The 17,166-nt window shown below is 42.8% G+C and overlaps 1 long non-coding RNA gene across 4 annotated transcripts in view; it reads left to right on the top strand.

Moving 5' to 3' along the window:
• The window catches only part of LOC118552713 (uncharacterized), a 56,169-nt gene extending 39,260 nt beyond the window's left edge, over nucleotides 1-16,909 (top strand). For 3 of the 4 annotated variants that reach the window (XR_013442411.1, XR_013442409.1, XR_013442412.1), the window contains 4 exons: nucleotides 9,691-9,844; nucleotides 10,523-10,557; nucleotides 11,212-11,393; nucleotides 16,740-16,909. This is a non-coding gene — a long non-coding RNA (uncharacterized LOC118552713). Of the gene's footprint in view, nucleotides 1-9,690; nucleotides 9,845-10,522; nucleotides 10,558-11,211; nucleotides 11,394-13,616; nucleotides 13,684-16,739 lie in introns of all 4 variants that reach the window. The other variant, XR_013442410.1, reaches the window with a different exon arrangement.
• The last annotated feature ends 257 nt before the right edge of the window (nucleotides 16,910-17,166 follow it).

Genomic DNA, 17,166 nt, shown 5'->3' with positions numbered 1-17,166 from the left:
CCAGGACCTCTCAACCCACAGAGTTTATAGAGTTGCTGGGACAAGAAGCATAGATACCACAAGTGGGTCACTGTGAGTGATACAGCAAGGCTCAAAGCCACTCCTACTTCTTTCCCTTAAATTCCAGAACCATGTATGATGCCTCCTGAGAACACAGGCCCATACAATAATTGTTGATTTGCATGAACATCTCGGAAGACCTTTGATAGGTATCCATCTTTGAAAGGTATCACCTTCAGAATGGTAGCTCAGTTGTACCTTCAAAAGGCCATTTCATCGCTGTCAAGCTGATAGCTTCTGTGTAGCATGATGTGAAATAGAAGAGTGGATCCCAGGGTCATGGGCCACTGCTGCAGCTACTCTGTAGTGAAATGGGTTCCTGGGTCCAATAAAAATATTACCCAGGATTCCATTGGTTTGGTGGATCAAACACTCTGCATGTCCTCAGGTGGTAGTGCTGGCTGAGGCCTGAGGACAGGAAAGGCAAACCTATACCCCAAATATGTATCCGTTCCTGTCAAAATGAATCACTGCCTGTTCCGGTGTAATCAACTTGCCATCAAGTGGCTGGTTGCTCTCCCAAAAGGATGGTGCTGTACTGGGGGCTCAGGCTTGGTATCTCTTGATGGCAGTTTGGACAGAGGGAGAAGTAAACAGTGAATGAGTTGGAACAGAGGCTCCCATAGGGAGCTGTGGGCCGGGGTGACCCATCAGAGGTATACTTCTTGAGGCAAGGGAGTCTGGCCTTTATTATCCTCCCCCTCCCCCATCATTGGCCAGACATTAAAAGAGGGTGCCCTCAAGGAAGGGGCACGACCTTCTTTGAGGGAGGGCAGTTTTTTTTTTTTTAAGATATTTATTTATTTATTTGACACAGAGAGCGCAAGCAGGGGGAGCTACAGACGGTGAGAAGCAGTCTCCCCACCGATGCGGGGCTCGATCCCAGGACCCTGGGATGATGACCTAAGCCAAAGGCAGACACTTAACTGGCTGAGCCACTTAGGCGCCCTGAGCAATCTAGCCTGGGAGGGCAATTCTTGAAGAGACGCTGTTCTGAGAATTGTCACCCAACTCCCCTGTGACGGGTGGTGGAGTGGGGGTGGGGGGTGGGTGGATGAGTGCCTCAGTCCGGAATGGGAGATCTAGGGAGGTAGCCTACCACAGAGTCCACTACAATGACTAAATGGTAGGAGTTTCTGTTCTAAGTTTCAGGTATTCTGAGGAGTTCTGGAATGGGGAGGGGTTGGAGTAAGGATAGAGATTTGTGAGATGTATCACCTATCAAATTTCATAGCTGATTATTTGGAAAATTCGTTGAAAACTGCATATTTTATGGTTTTATGTTGATCCAGGCCAAAAATTTCTAAACAGATCAACAAAAAGTACAAAGAAGGCTTTTATCATAAAATATTCACCATTTATGAGATTCTGCTTGCTTTTTAAAAAAAATCTTTATTGTTGTATAGACATAATGTTTGCGTAGTCTTAATGAGAAGTTGTTTTCATACTATTTTAATTTCTGTTTTTTCTTTTCCATGAATACACATTGTTCATAGATTTATTATTTTTATTATAATTCAGTATTCTTCCATATTAATATATCAATGTTTTCATAATGTCTTATTCCCTCTATTTGGGACATTTGACTTATATCCAGTTTTTCACAATAAGTAATGCATATTTAAAAGACAATTTTTAAGGGGCGCCTGGGTGGCTCAGTCAGTTAAGCGTCTGCCTTCAGCTCAGGTCCTGATCCCAGGGTCCTGGGATCAAGCCCCACGTCCCACATCAGCTCCCTGCTCAGCAGCCGAGTCTGCTTCTCCCTCTCCCTCTGACCCTCTGACCATCCCCCCCCCCCGCTCCTGCTCTCACTAGCTCTCTCTCTCAAATGAATAAATAAAAAAAAATCTTGGGGCACCTGGGTGGCTCAGTTGGTTAAGCATCTGCCTTCGGCTCAGGTCATGATCCCAGGGTGCTGGGATCGAGCCCCATGTCAGGCTCTCTGCTCAGCAGGGAGTCTGCTTCTCCTTCTCCCTCTGCCTGCCACTCCCCCTGTTGTGTTCTCTCTCTCTCTCTGCCAAATAAATAAATAAAAATCTTTTTAAAAAAAAAAATCTTAAAAAAAAACAACGCAGTTTTAAAAATCTTTCTCTTTTTTTTTTCCCCCAAAGTGGAATTAACAGGTATATTCCCATGTTGCTTTTTAGGAAGGTTTTCTTAATCTCCAGTGCTATAAGCAATGTTTGAATGCCTGTTTACCCCTTACTATGCTAACATTGGATTTTTCTCACTTGTATTTTTGATAGTAGAATGAATTGTCACCTCATCATTGTTTTAAATTCAGTTTCCTAATTATTAGTGAGGCGGAGAGTTTTTCCAAAGTGTTTATTTACTTTTTGTATTTTTTGTTATTTATAGCTTTTGGCTATTTATCTTTCCCTAAACGGGTACTGAGTTTTAATATTTCTATCAGTCCCTTATATATTATAGATAATAAACTGTATTTGACTTTTCTTTTCAGTGGTTTCTCATTCCATTGCTCTTTATCTTGAATTCACTTTTTAGTTAAATAGTTGGCTTTGTGTTTTATAGCATAAAAACCACACTGACCTTGCCAGTAATGATTTCCTTAAGTGCTTCAATATTCCAACATTGATACCTTATTTTCTTTGAGGAAAGGAATATTATTGGATTGTCTTCTATGTTTAATGACAGATTTTTGAATCTTTTATCTTCAAATGAAAATTGATTTCAGTTTAACTCCTCCAAAGAAAGCTATTGTGGCAAATAGTGTAAATGGGGTCATATATTTATATTCTTTTAAATGATATCTAGTTTCTCCTCTGGCTTAACAGGGATTCATTTATTTGTTGTTTATTTCAACAAATTTTTCATGTATTATTGTGTAGATTTGAATTTATTTCTGCAATTTTTAATTTGGTCAATTGTCTATTTTTTTTTCAAGATTTATTTATTTATTTGAGAGAGGGGAGCGGTGAAGGGCAGAGGGAGAGGGAATCCCAAGCAGATTCCCTGCTGAGTGTACAGCCCAACTCGGACTAATCCCACAACCCCACAACCCCACAACCCCATGACCCCAAGATCACGACCTGAGCTGAAACCAAGAGTTGGATGCTTAACCAACTGCACCACCCAGGTGCCCCCAATTGGTCTACTTTAAAAAAAAATCTAGTACTGTAAGCCTCTTCCCTCTAAAATATATGCATATGACTATAGGTGTATGCATGTAAATATGGAGACAAAAAAGTCTGGAAGGTTAACCATGGATGGTTGGATTACAGATGAACTTCATACTTTTCTTGTCATTTATCTATAAATTCTAATATATAGTACATTAAAATTAACACATATCACTTCATTGCTTAAAAATGGAGAAACTCTTCAAACAAAATGAAGAAAACAAAAATATCAATCATGAAATAAAAGGCAATTATTAGGAAAATAAGAAGAAGGGGCGGGTTGGGGAATATGTCACATTGGGGGCAAACTCAGACAAATAGTAATTCCTCTCAAGTCCCTTTCTGTGATTATGCTTGACACCGTCCAAGCCCTCTGTGTAAGCTCGTTTCTGCATAGCTGCCCCTGACAGTTCTGAAATGTCCACTTCTGTCCCGGCCTGTCTCAGTCCTATTCCTGGAGCCTTCTACCTGTGAGTGCAACGTAGTGCCTTTGGTGTTTGACCCAGTTGGTTACCACAGTGACTACCAGTCATTGATTTCTTTCTAGATTTCTAATATCAGATTTTGCTCTTTCCGTGTTTGGGCAACTGTTCGAATCTCTTTGTAGTTCTGCCTCAATTATCAGCCCTCCTCACCTCCATACTGCCCACCCACCCCCAGTTCTGCCAGCTTCTGGGCTGTCCCCTTCTCAGCTGCATCAGAACGTTTGGGGTGACAGACCATCTGCTCAAAATAGCCATGCCCTGGATGTGGTTTTTTGGACCACAAATGGATATCTGCCCACAAGAGAAACAGCTTGTGATTTGTGCACTTGAATGCTCAAAAAACCAAACTAAGCTCAGCCCTGGAGCTGGCTATGTAGCAATCAGGGTCCAATTGGGAAAATAGAAACCACTGTGTCCGTGTTAAACGGAAGGGATTTAATTCAGGGAATTTGTCGGAAAACTGGGAAAGCAAAAAAAGGGGAAGCTAGCAAAACTGGAGATTTATATTTCAGGAAACAGCCAGTGCTTCTGAGACTGGGCGAACACACAGTGAAGAGGTGGCATGAGCATCCTCCAAGGCTGCCAGGGCTGCAGGAGCTGGAACTGCGGGGGTAGGTGGGAGGTGCTGTCACTCAGCCAGTGCCCAGAGCTGGGGGATTGCAGAGGCACTAGGAAGGGTTCTTGAGATCTGGAGAGAGTTGCCTTGTTCATAATTTTCGTGCAGTGAGGCTGTGATTCTGTTTCCATCCTCAGTGAGGTGAAATTACTTATTATAGTCTTAAAATAAGCCTCCTTTTACTTGAGCTACCTTGTCTCACAAACAAACCCTCCCAAGACACCCATCGTGGTCATCAGCCTCGGCCTCTTCCCCCATGTTTTCCGTCACTGCGCTGACTCAGAACAGACCCTCCATTTGGGAGTTGAGCTGCCCGGGAGTTGTGATCATTGCCGCTCTATGGCATCACAATGTTTTCAAATCCAGGAAAGGGAAGTTCTGCAACATTATCTTTTTTCCTCCCAGAACACAAGCATTTTTGTATGCTTTTTTTGCGGTGCGTTTTACAATTGTTTTGCATTTTATATTTGCAAAACTCTTAATGCTCCATTAATTAGCACTGCATTAAATCTGTGAACGGGAAGTGTTACCTTAACATTTGTTTAGTCTTTCCAGTTATGAGCAAGGTTAACTCTCCATCTTGTCTGATTTCCTTTTACTGTGTCATCAAGGTTTTGAAGTTTTCTTTATAGTTTTTGTCAGGTAGACATTAAAATATTTAGTGGGGATTTGGGGTCTTGGTTGTGAAAGGATTTTTTTTTTTTTTTACACTTTCATTTCTGGCTGTTGATTATAACAACTACCTATTTTAAAATCTGTTTATGTTCCCCCTGACCACTTGAGGAAATGAGGAGTTGTCCAGTGTGAGAAGGGGTGCACAGCAGAGATGGATTTGTGTCACCTGTTCGCTTTCACGTGTTTGTGTCTCTTGTGGACAATGTTTGAGTAGCATGTGGCCCTTGTGAACCATTGGGGGGTGTACCTTTCCTGTATTCCTCCATGAATGACCCAAGTTAAATGACCTGTGCTAGGACCAAATCCATGGACTTAAACCCTCTGAAGGCAGAGACAGTACAGACCTTTGCTTTCAACATTTCATCATTTCTAATAATTAGAGCTACATGGACTGCTTTGGAAAATACTGATTTCTATGACTGAAATGACCAATAATTTGGAGATTGGTTACAGGTTTCAAGCCAGGGATTAAGGGTTGGTCCAAATAATGTCCTAAAAATACGGTGTGCTTTGAAAATTGCACATATAATAAGTGTTCACTATACAAAAATGAGAAAAATGCCCATAAGTTTACAAAAAAAAAAAAAAAAAAGAAAGGAAAGCAAAAGAATGCTCATAATTCTACTACTTAGAGATGACTACTGTGATTTTGGTGTCTTCTAAATGGTTTCCTATATCTGATGTATAGGATTATACAAATAAATATGCACATTCATGGGACTTTATAATCATGTGAACCAATTCGTATAATCTCCTCTTACATATTTATGTCTATCTATATCAACATTGACATCTGTATCTATAATCCTATTAGTTCTGTTTCTCTGGAAAGCCCTAATTAATACACCCAGTTTCCTCCACTGGTAACATCTTGCAAAACTGTAGTACGTATCACAACCAGGATTTTTTTTTTTTTTGAGAGGGAAGGGGGTGCTGGGTAGGGGCAGAGGAAGAGAGAGAATCTTTTTTTTTTTTTAAAGATTTTTTTTATTTATTTATTTGAGAGAGAGAGAGAGAAACAGCATGAGAGGGGAGAGGGTCAGAGGGAGAAGCAGGCTCCCCGCTGAGCCGGGACCCTGATGTGGGACTCGATCCCAGAACTCCGGGACCATGACCTGAGCCGAAGGCAGTCGCCTAACCAACTGAGCCACCCAGGCGCCCAAGAGAGAGAATCTTAAGCAAGCTCCATGGTCAGTGCAGAGCCTAATGTGGGGCTCGATCTCACGACCCTGAGATCATAACCTGAGCTGAAACCAAGAGTCGGACGCTTAACCGACTGAGACACCCAGACACCCTTCAGCCAGGATATTGATACTGTACAGAACATTCCATCACCACAACAATCCATGTTGCCCTTTTATAAGGCAACTCTGTCTCATTCTCCTCATCCCCACAGGGTCTTTTATCCCTGGCAGCTAGCAATTTGTTCTTCATTTCTGTAATTTTGTTGTTTCAAGAATAGTCTATATAAGTGGAATCACACAGCATGTACTTTTTTGGCTTTTTTTTCAACTTGCATAATTCTTTTTTTTTTTTTTTTTTAAGATTTTATTTATTTGAGAGAGAGAGACAAAGAGAGCAGAGGCAGGGGCAGAGGGAAAGGGAGAAGCAGACTCCCCGTGGAGCAGGGAGCCCAATGCGGGGCTCAATCCCAGGACCCTGGGACCATGATCTGAGCCGAAGGCAGACGCCCAACCGACTGAGCCACCCAGGTGCCCCTGCATAATTCTTTTTTTAACCTAGCAAAATTAGTAATTTTTTCATTTAGTGTAATTTCACCTAGCATGCCAAATTTAGCTATCAATATGTGTTCTTTTTTTTATTGTTGAGTATTCCATGGAATGGACATACCCAATTTGTTTAACCATTCATCCACTGAAGTACATCTGGGTTGTTTTCAGCTTTTTGCTATTAAAAATAAAGCTGCTATAAACATTCATGGACAGATTTTTGTGTGAACAGAAGTCTCCATTTATCTAGGATAAACACTTGGGAATGCAGTTGCTGGGTTGTGTGGTAGTTGAATGTTTAGTGCTTTATGAAACTACCAAACTGTTTTCCAGAGTGGCTGTACCATTTTACAGTACTAACCACAGTGTATGAATGATCTGGTTTCTCTGCATCCTAACCAGCATTTGGTGTTAACTTTTTATTTTAGCCATCCTGATAGGTATGAGTTTCCTTAGTAGGTATAGCGCCTGGTGGCACAGTCAGTTAAGCATCCAACTCTTAGTTTCAGCTCAGGTCATGATCTCAGGGTCCTGGAATGGAGCCCTGCATTGGGCTCCATACTAAGCGTGGAGTCTGTTTGAGATTCTCTCTCCCTCTCCCTCTGCCTCTCCCACTCGTGCTGTCTCTCTCTCTCTAAAATATATACATAAATCTTAAAAAAAAAATAGTTACAGTGCTATTCAAATGACCTATTTCATTTTGGGTGAGTTGTATTAGTTTGTGTTTTTCAACAAATTACTCCATTTCATCTAAGTTGTCAAATTTATGTGTGTAGAGTTGTTCATAGTATTTTTAAAAAAATCATTGATTTCTCTTGCCATTTGCAATGACATGGATGGAGCTAGAGAATGTTAAGCATAAGTCAGTTAGAGAAAGACAAATACCATATGTTTTCACTCACCTATGGAATTTAAGAAACAAAACAAATGAGCAGAGGGAAAAAAGGAGAAAGAGAGAGAGAGGCAAACCAAGAAACAGACTCTTAGCTATAGAGAACAAATGGATGGTCACCAGAGGGGAGGTGGGTGGGGGGATGGGTGAAATAGATGATTGGGATTAAGGAGGGCACTTGTTGTGATGAGCACCCGGTGATATATGGAAGTGTTGGATCACTATATTGTATACCTGAAACTAATATTACACTATATGTTAACTAACTGCAATTTAAATAAAACCTTTTAAAATTAAAAAATATATATATATCGATTTCTGCTATTTGTTATTTCCTTTCTTTTGTTTTGGGTTTATTTTGCTCTTTTTCTAGTTTCTTTTTTTTTTTTCTTTTAGATTTTTATTTATTTATTTGACAGAGAGAGATAGTGAGAGCAGGAACACAAGCAGGGGGAGTGGGAGAGGGAGAAACAGGCTTCCCGCTGAGCAGGGAGCCTGATGCGGGGCTCGATCCCAGGACCCTGGGATCATGACCTGAGCCCAAGGCAGACACTTAACAACTGAGCCACCCAGGTGCCCCTCGTTTTCTAGTTTCTTAAATGGGAGCTTAGAAGATTGATCTGAGACTTTTCCTCTTCATGCACGTGGTATAAATTTTCCTGAAAGAGATATTTTCTATTGTATAGGGAAACCTTAGTGTACCTGCCATGTGTATAGCTCCCTACTGAGGAATTCAATTCAATTCAGCAAATATTTATGGAGTGCTTGGGCAAGGCACTGTTCTAAATCCTCAGTATACATCAGGGAACAAAACAGACAAAGATCTCTATCTCTGTGGAACTCGCATTCTAGCTGGGGGAGACACACAATAAATAATAAGCATCATTTAGACAGTATGTTAGAGAGTGATAAGTACAGGAACAAAAAGTACTACAGGATAAGAGGGAAGGGACATGTGAGGAACTATAGTGTTTAATACTCCAGTTCTGACAGTACAGCATTTGATACTAAAGGTGAAGTATTGAATAGGTTGGTCAGGCAGGCCTTTCAGAGAGATTTGAGTAAAGACCTAAAGGAGTCCTTTAGGTCCTTTGAGATTTGAGTAAAGACCTAAAGGTCCTAAAGTCCTTTAGGTCCTTTGAGATTTGAGTAAAGACCTAAAGGAGTTAGTGAGGCCAGTATCTGGTAGAAGTGTGCTTCAGACTGATGGGACAGCTAGAGCAAAGGCCCTGTGGTGGGAGCGTGCCTGGATGCCTGGACTATCTGAGGAGAAGCAAGGTGGCCAGTGTGACTAGAGCGGGGTGAGCAAGGGGGGAAGTGGTAAAGATGAGGTCAGAGTATAATGGGGGCCAGGTCTTTGGGTCTTGCTCTGAGTGAAATGGGGAGCCACTGCAGTATGTGAACCAAAGGAATGACATGACTTGGTTTAGGTGTTCAAAGAATCACTCTGGCTGCTATGTGAGGGATAGACCATGTGTAGAAGCAGGTGACCTCTTAGCAGGCTACTGCAGTGATGCAAGTGAGAGGCAGTGTGGCCTGGAATAGAGTGCTAGCACCAGGAATGGTGAGAAGTGATTACATTCTAAATCCATTTTGAGGGGCGCCTGGGTAGCGTAGCTGGTTAAGCGTCCAACTCTTGGTTTCAGCCCAAGTCGCCATCTCAGGATGGTGAGATAGAGTCCCACGTGAGGCTCTGTGTTCAGCATGGAGTCTGCTTGAGACTCTCCCTCTGCCCCTCCCCCACACACGCTCTCACTAAAATAAATAAATAAATCTTTAAACATACATACATACATACATACGTTTTAAGAGTAGAGCTAACTGGAGTTCTTCATAGGTTGGACTTGGGGCGTTCAAAAAAGATAGGTATGTGGATAACCAGCTTGATCTAAATCCTTAAAGGTAGGTGACCGCATTCCATACCATATGCACCCTTCCTACCCCTACAACCCTGCTCACAGCTTATTGGACAATGGCAGGCACTTACCTAGGAGCAGCCGATCAATAGGCTGGACATTAGTCTATAGAGTGTCCTGGGCACGAAATTTTGCCCAAAAAAGTGGCAATTAACTGTGTGATTTTTCTCTTTCAGGATTCAGAACTGGAGAAACAAGAAAAGACAATGTGTGAAAGCAGAAGCCGACACAGAGAGAGGCAGTATTCAGACTTCATGAGTAAGCAGAAGCTGTGAATAAACAAGAGCTCTGAGGGAACAAAAGCCACGAGGCAGCACAAAGAGACACAAAGTAAGGACGGAAGTGATAGAAGATAACTAAGAGAGCATCAGATTCTCAGGAGAAAGAGTCAGGGGCCAGGCCTGGGTCAGGGGCCAGGCCTGGAGCCAGAGGTATGGTTACCTCCTCTGTTACCAGGGGCGGGGGAACGGCGCTAGACAGACAGAGACTACAGTGTGCCCCAGCGTGTCATGTCAGGCTGGGATCGGCTCTGTGGAAGACAGAACCACACATGAGCCCAAATTACGAGGGTCCGAGGAAGCCAGAGAAAGCAGAGGAAAGCTGTCTCCCGAGAGAAGCAGAAAGTGTAGCAGACGCCCAGAGAGAAGCAGGGATGGCAGATGACGCAGCCACGTGAGATAACTGCACAGCATGTCACCTTCCTGTTTCAGTCCCATCCCGGGCTGGGGGTGGCGTCCTGGCGGGGCTCATCCCTGCACTTCAGAGCCCCTGGAGAGTACCTTTTGTTTCAGTTCGAACTACCTCCTTTTCTACTTGAGCTGGTGGGAGTAGTTTTTGGTCTAGGCTCCCGGGATGGTACATTTAGCTGGAAATTTCTTGCTATTTACTTATGTCTCAGGATCGAGCATGGCAGACAAGGTACAAAAGGTGAAAATGCAAATATTTGGGTAAAGAACTAGCTGGAATCATGTGAAGCATTTTACATACCTTGTCTCCTTTAATCTGTAGGGTCAGAGAGGTAGCATTCCGGAGGCTCACAGAGGGTAAGTGCGGCCCACCTTCGTTATTCACTGAATCTGGATTTGCAAATTTGCCTACTCCCTAAAATTTATTTGTAACCCCACATCAATACCCGAGGTGCTTTCCCAGTGTTCACAGACGTGTGCAGAGTGGTGAAAAAATTGAATTGTTTTAGGCACACGTTCCCAGCTAACATAAAAAAGGCAATACTTGGCCTTTCTGTTTCAGCTCCCACACTGTTAACAAGGTTCCCGTTTCCAGTCTATTTAGTGCCACATTTTTCACATTTTGTGCTGATGTTGGTGACATCACTATTTCGGATGGCCCCCAGGTGTAACGTTGAAGTGCTGTCTGTGCTCCTAAGCACAAGAAGGCCATGACGTGCCTTACAGAGAAAATGTGTTCAATAAGCTTTGTTTAGGCAGGAGTTATAGTGCTGTGAGGTCAGTGTTAAGGAACCAATAATATGTATTAAATTGTCTGTCTTTAAACAGAAACAAACATAAAATGAAGTTATACATTGACTGGTTGATGAAAATGTCATGACTGGGGGCCCACAGGAATCTAACCCTGTATTTCCCCGGGACTAATAGTTCAGTATTTGCTAATTCAGTATTGTAGCAACTTTATAGAGCATAACTACCATGAAAAACAAGAATCCACTGTACCATGTGCAGGATCAGTGGAACAGTGTGGATGCCCAGCTCCAAAGCCATGCCTCTCTGATTCATGCTCGTTCCATTCCACCATGCCGTGCTCCAGAAGAGAAAGAAAAGCTTCTCTGCTCAGCTTCCAGTGCTCTTTCCACTGCACAATGCTGCCTTCTCTAGAACTTGTTGCCTAGTTGGGAAATGAACAGGTATGAAATGACCATAGAAACCATAGTAGGATGTACATTAGGGCTGGGACAGTAATATGTAGCACATTTGTCCTCACTCATCCCTTAAATATATGTGGCAGGCATCGTTCATCTCCCACAGCCCCTTTTCCTGCTTGAGCCCTGATGGAGGTTCCACAGTCCTCAAGACAGGGTTCCATGCAATCACTACCAGCTAATCGGAGTTGGCATGTTAAGATGAAACCGTTAACTTCCTTGCATGATAACCAGCGTCCTTAAAGATTAAGCATATACTCAGAGGATCTGAGTTGCCAGGCTTAAGGAACTTTAGAGTTTAAGCAAATGTGTCAGTCTGTTTCAAAGCTTGGACCCCATGGTAGCTCTGAGTGTCTGGTGAACTCTCTTTGGAAAGGCTTTCTGGATTTCTTTACGTAGGACTTTGCTCCTGAAAGATGCATTTTGATGGGAACCATCTTTCTTGTTCATCTCTGAATCACCTTGCCTAGAGCACTGACTGGCATACAGTTGGTGCTCAGTGATGTTTGTTGAACAAAGGCCTGGGCACCTAGACTGACACCTATCTTCCCCAGGAGGAAAGAGCTCTGATGTAGGCTAGCGACAGAATGGAATCCTTAAGGGCACAAAGCAGGGCAGGCACGGCCGGGGGGTTGGAGCTTTTCAGGGGAAGCAGTCAAGAAACTGTAAATGAAACTGAACTGGAGCTGCATTCTGTTGAATCTCTCTGCCTCTTCTTCATTTCTCTTTGTGCTCTCTCCTATGGCTTACCTCTTTACTTCTAGTACGATGGATCTGGGAATCCCAAGCAGGACTGGGGTGGAGGCATGTAGGGAAGAGAAGGCCTGGGGTATGGCTTGAGCTGGGAGCTAGTTTTGACTCTGAACTAAAGGACCCCAGCCTTTAGCTTCTAGATCTGCTGGGCACCAGTGCTGCCCATTCTTACACAGGGCTCAGGATGCTTACCACTCCATCAGCCTAGCCCGGTCCCTGTCTTCCTCTGCCCCCTCTCCTTTCCCCTTCTCTCCTCCATCAGTCATGGCAAATGGGGTTTGAGAGGGAATACGGAAGAGGGGATGGGAAGTCAGGCCAGGAAGAGAGGGATTATTTGACTGGGAGCCTAAGAAGGGAATGACACTGAGTACACCAATATAGCATGGGAGTTAGGGTGGAAAAACATGTTCGATTTCTGAACCATGTTTGCTATTTTAGTGCTGGAAGTGACTTTCAGTCAGAATCTCTGCCCTGGTGTTGGGAGAGCTACAGAAAGCTGGAGCTTCCCAATCTGCAGCTAATTGTGGAGAAGTAGTGTGGTACTCAAGGCCATGGGAGACAGTGCATGGGCTTTGCAGTTAAGATTGAGCTGGGTTTCCGCTTGCTAGCTGTATAATTTAGGGTAGGTTCATTAATCGCTCTGGATTTTACTCCTTGTACCTATAAGATGAAGATAATAATAGTGTGTACCTTATGGGATCATAATGACTAAAAGAAATGAGGTTTATCAAGTTTTGTGAAGTGTGCTTAGGAAACTCAAATGATATCTATTGTTATCATTAATAATATGATCATCTTGTGTTATTCACTTGCATATAGGTATTTTTTTTTCTTCTCAGCTCTGAAGATGGAAACAAAATAGACTGAGTTTCTGAGAATTTTTAAGAGGAAGACAGGCACTCAGACAGTCTATCTGAGAAGCAGTTCTGATAGCTTAAGTGTCAGGAAGCCTGTAGAATTCCCCAGCAGTGACTATAATGGGGGCTTTGGAGACCATTAGTTTCCAAGATCATAGGGTAACTGACTAGGAAAGTTTGCCCATATTGTGTGCTGCCTTTTCTCTACAGGTCGGGATTGTAAGGAGTGGCCAAATCCAATTTAGCCAACAAACAAGCCAATAAGCCAGAGAGCTGGCTGTTAAGCTACCGTAAGCCCTGACACATTTGGCTTTACCTCCCCAGTTTCTGTAACATTTAGTTTCCCACGACTGGGCTCACTGGTGCAAAATCCCCTTGACTCCCCAGTTTTTGCCTATCACCTGTTGTATTAGTTCTTTATGCTGCAATTACAAATGATCACAACCTTGGTGGCTTAAACAACCCAAATTTATGATCCTGTAGTTCTAGAGATCAAAAGAGCAAAATTGGCGTCACTGGGCTAAAATTGAGGTGTCAGTAGGGCTGTGTTCCTTTCTAGAGGCCCTGGAGGGGACAATCTTTTTCCTTACTTTTCCAGCTTCTAGAGCCCACCTGCATTTCCTGGCTCATGGCCCCCTTCCATCCTCAAAACCAGCAATGGCAGGGTGAGTCCTCACATGGAGTCACTCCACCCTCTATGTCTGGCATCACATTTCCTTCTGACTTTTCTGCTTCCCTCTTCTATATTAAGGACTCTTATGATTACAGAGGGCCCACCAGAATAATCCAGGATAATTGCCTTATATTAAAGTCAGCTGATTTGCAACGTTAATTCTATTTGCAACCCTTGCCATGGTTCCATGAGTTCCCTTGCCCTGTGACGTGATATATTCATAGGTTCCAGAGATAGCATATGTGTATCTTTGGGGGCTCTTATTTCGCCTTCAACAACCACTATCCATTATGTGCTGCTCTCTGCTTCTAAACCAGAATTTAGAATTTAGTAAACTCCCTCAGATCCCAGGCTCGAGCCACCTTCTTTGTGATGGTGTCCATGAATCCCATGCTGGAGGAGTTGTTCTCTGGCCTCACTGGCTCCCTTCACCTAATTTGACCTTTATATAAACTGACCCGAGGTGCCATACACTGAGCATACAAGTACTCTGGTTGCTCTGCCCAAACTGGTGGGTAGGAGAAACTTTTCTTTATTTCTTCACATTCAGATTTTTTATTGTGATTGCCAGCTCATAGATCCAGTTTTTCTTTGATGAATGTTTTCAAACGTAGGAAGCTTATCTGTCCATTCTGTGTCGCAGCCTTATCTGATAGTACTTTCATTAACTCGATTAATGCCTGAGGACAGTTTACACAAACCACAATAATCATTAGCTGCCAGTTCCTAAAACTACTCAGAGGTGCCTGTACTGTTTAGATATGTACATAAAGGCTCGCTCATGCCTTCTTAGATACTTACATGAAGGCACACTCATCTACAGACACAGTGATCAATGTGGTGGGGAGAAGATCTTCAACATCTGTTCAGATGTGCTAGATGTCTCCAGGGTAATGTATGGAAGTGTTGAATTACTATATTGTACCCCTGAAACTCGTATAACACTGTATGTTAACTAACTGGAATTAAAATAAAAACTTAAAAAAGAAAAGAAAGAAAGAAAGATGTGCTAGATGTCATCTTATTTTAAGGGGAAGGAAACATTTACTGAGAACCTGCTTTGGTGTTGGAAAGTTTATATCTTAAACTTACTTTAATTCTCATTATAATGCAGGAAAACAGCTTTTATAATCTCCCTTTTACAAATGGGAAAATTGTGGCCAAACATCACACAGCTAGTAAGATCTCAACATTTCACACCTGGACTGCCTGTTTCTAAAACTCTTTTCTTTCCCCTTCACCTGACCAGCCTTAAAGCAAGGGAATGGACCAAAATGGGGATGTTCAAACTAAGATGACTGGATAGAGCCCTAGAGTTTTATGGAGGTACCCAGAGACTCCTCACATGGGAGTGAAGGTGCTTGGTAAGAGGCAAGCTGAGTGGGCTGGGCTTTGGGCTCTTCCCACCTACAATCAGGCCAGCTCTGCCATTATTAGTTCTACGTATTGGGATGCAATGTAATATTTCAATAGAAAGAAAGATGGGATGGAGTTCTGCTAAAATAGCCTCTTGAAGGCCATTAGACTGAAATCTGACCACCACGTCCCTGTAATTCTGGAATTCTATCCTAATTGTCCCCAGTTAATTAACCAGTTCTTCCAATGCCAGTACCTTGGGTTTTCTCTGAATGTGATTAGGGGCTTTGCTCTCTAGAATGAAAGAGATCATCTCAGTTAGTGAGTGATACAAGAATTTTTTTTTTTAAGATTTTTATTTATTTATTTGAGAGAAAGAATGAGAGAGAGAGAGAGAGAGCGCATGAGAGGGGGGAGGGTCCGAGGGAGAAGCAGACTCCCTGCCGAGCAGGGAGCCCGATGTGGGACTCGATCCCGGGACTCCAGGATCGTGACCTGAGCCGAAGGCAGTCGCTTAACCTACTGAGCCACCCAGGTGTCCCTGATACAAGAATTATTAAGGTAGAGAAGAAGCAAGATTCTCTAGGCACTTTGCTGCATCGCAGACTGAACGTAAGCTGAGGGCAGAGGGCAAGTCCGATTCATGTTAAAGACAGTGCTGAGCAGGCACTAGACAGTGGAAGATTCTACAGAAAAGGAAACCGTCATAGTGATGGGGAATGGGGTATGAGGATATACACAGATATTTTGAAAATCGTCCCTTTTAGGGACTATATGGTTAGGATATTGATATGCTCCCTTCTGAGAGTCTGCCTTGCCATGCCAGTAGTTGGCTTATAGTGAGTCAATATGAGACTCTCAAAGCAAGTTCAGTCCCATTAGAGTATCACTTATTTAATTCTGTAAAGGAGATAACAACTTTGAAAATTTTAAGTCAACACCTCATAGGCCACAATGTCTGGGATGAGTCACTGTCTTAAGACAAAAGATCGTATGTGGAATTTAAGAAACAAAACAAATGAGCAAAGGGGAAAAAAGAGAGAGAGAGAGAGGTAAACCAAGAAGCTGACTCTTAACTATAGAGAACTGATGGTTACCAAAGGGGAGGTGGGCAGGGGGGTGGCTTAAATAGCTGGTGGGGATTAAAGAGGGCACTTGCTGTTAGGAACGCCAGGGGGCTGTGTGGGAAGTGTTGAATCACTATATTGGACACCTGAAACTAGTATTACACTGTATGCTAACTAACTGAAATGTAAATAAAGACTTGAAAGAAAAAGAAGACAAAAGATAGAATGAAAGCTACATTTTCTCTTCTTTAAGGGGACACTCTTACCCCTGCTTCCCTGAGTTACTCCTCAATGAAGAATACTAAAATTAACTGACATGTATTGATGGAACTCTTGAATCTTTATAAGCACTTGAGTCTTTAACATAGCCTCAGACTGTCCTCTCCAAAACACCTCGCTCCTCTCTCCTAGTAATAGGATTCCCAAGTTTTAGCTGTGCCCACGGCTGCCTGGTATTTCCCAACCTCCCTTGCAGCTAGATATGACCAGGCAACTAAGTTCTTGTCAGTGAGATATAAGCAGAAGTGTTGTATGACAGCTTCTGGCAGTTGTCCTCAAAAGATAAATGGTACATGCTCTTTTCCTCCTCTTCATCCCATCCTCCATCCTGCTTCCTGGAACACAGATGTGATGGTTGCCGCCCTAGTTACCATCTTGGACCATGAGAGCGAGGGCCACACTGAGGAATGAAGAACAGTGAGATGAGCCGGGGGTCCCTGAGGACATTGTGGAGAAGCTCTGCATTTTCTAACTCAGGACTTCATGTGAAAGAAAAATAAAATATTGCTTAAATCACTTCTATTGTATTTCTGTTTCTCAGAGCCAATGCTAATACAAACTGATATGCTCTACATACTAGGTATAATATTATTCCGGTTTTACAAATGAGAAAACTGTGGCTTAGCCAAATTAAATCATTTGTGAAGGTCACCCAACTAGTAGATGAAGGAATTAGGGTCTGAATCACAGTTTTTGCCAAAGCCCATGTGCTTTCCTCCTCCTCCTTGTTCACTGTCAGACCATGAGGGTGATAGTGTTTAAATTTCTCTGGT

This window comes from Halichoerus grypus, chromosome 11 (genome assembly GCF_964656455.1).
Source record: "Halichoerus grypus chromosome 11, mHalGry1.hap1.1, whole genome shotgun sequence".
NCBI lineage: Eukaryota > Metazoa > Chordata > Mammalia > Carnivora > Phocidae > Halichoerus > Halichoerus grypus.
The sequence above is the reverse complement of the archived record's forward strand: the minus strand, read 5'-3'. Positions and strand labels throughout refer to the sequence as shown.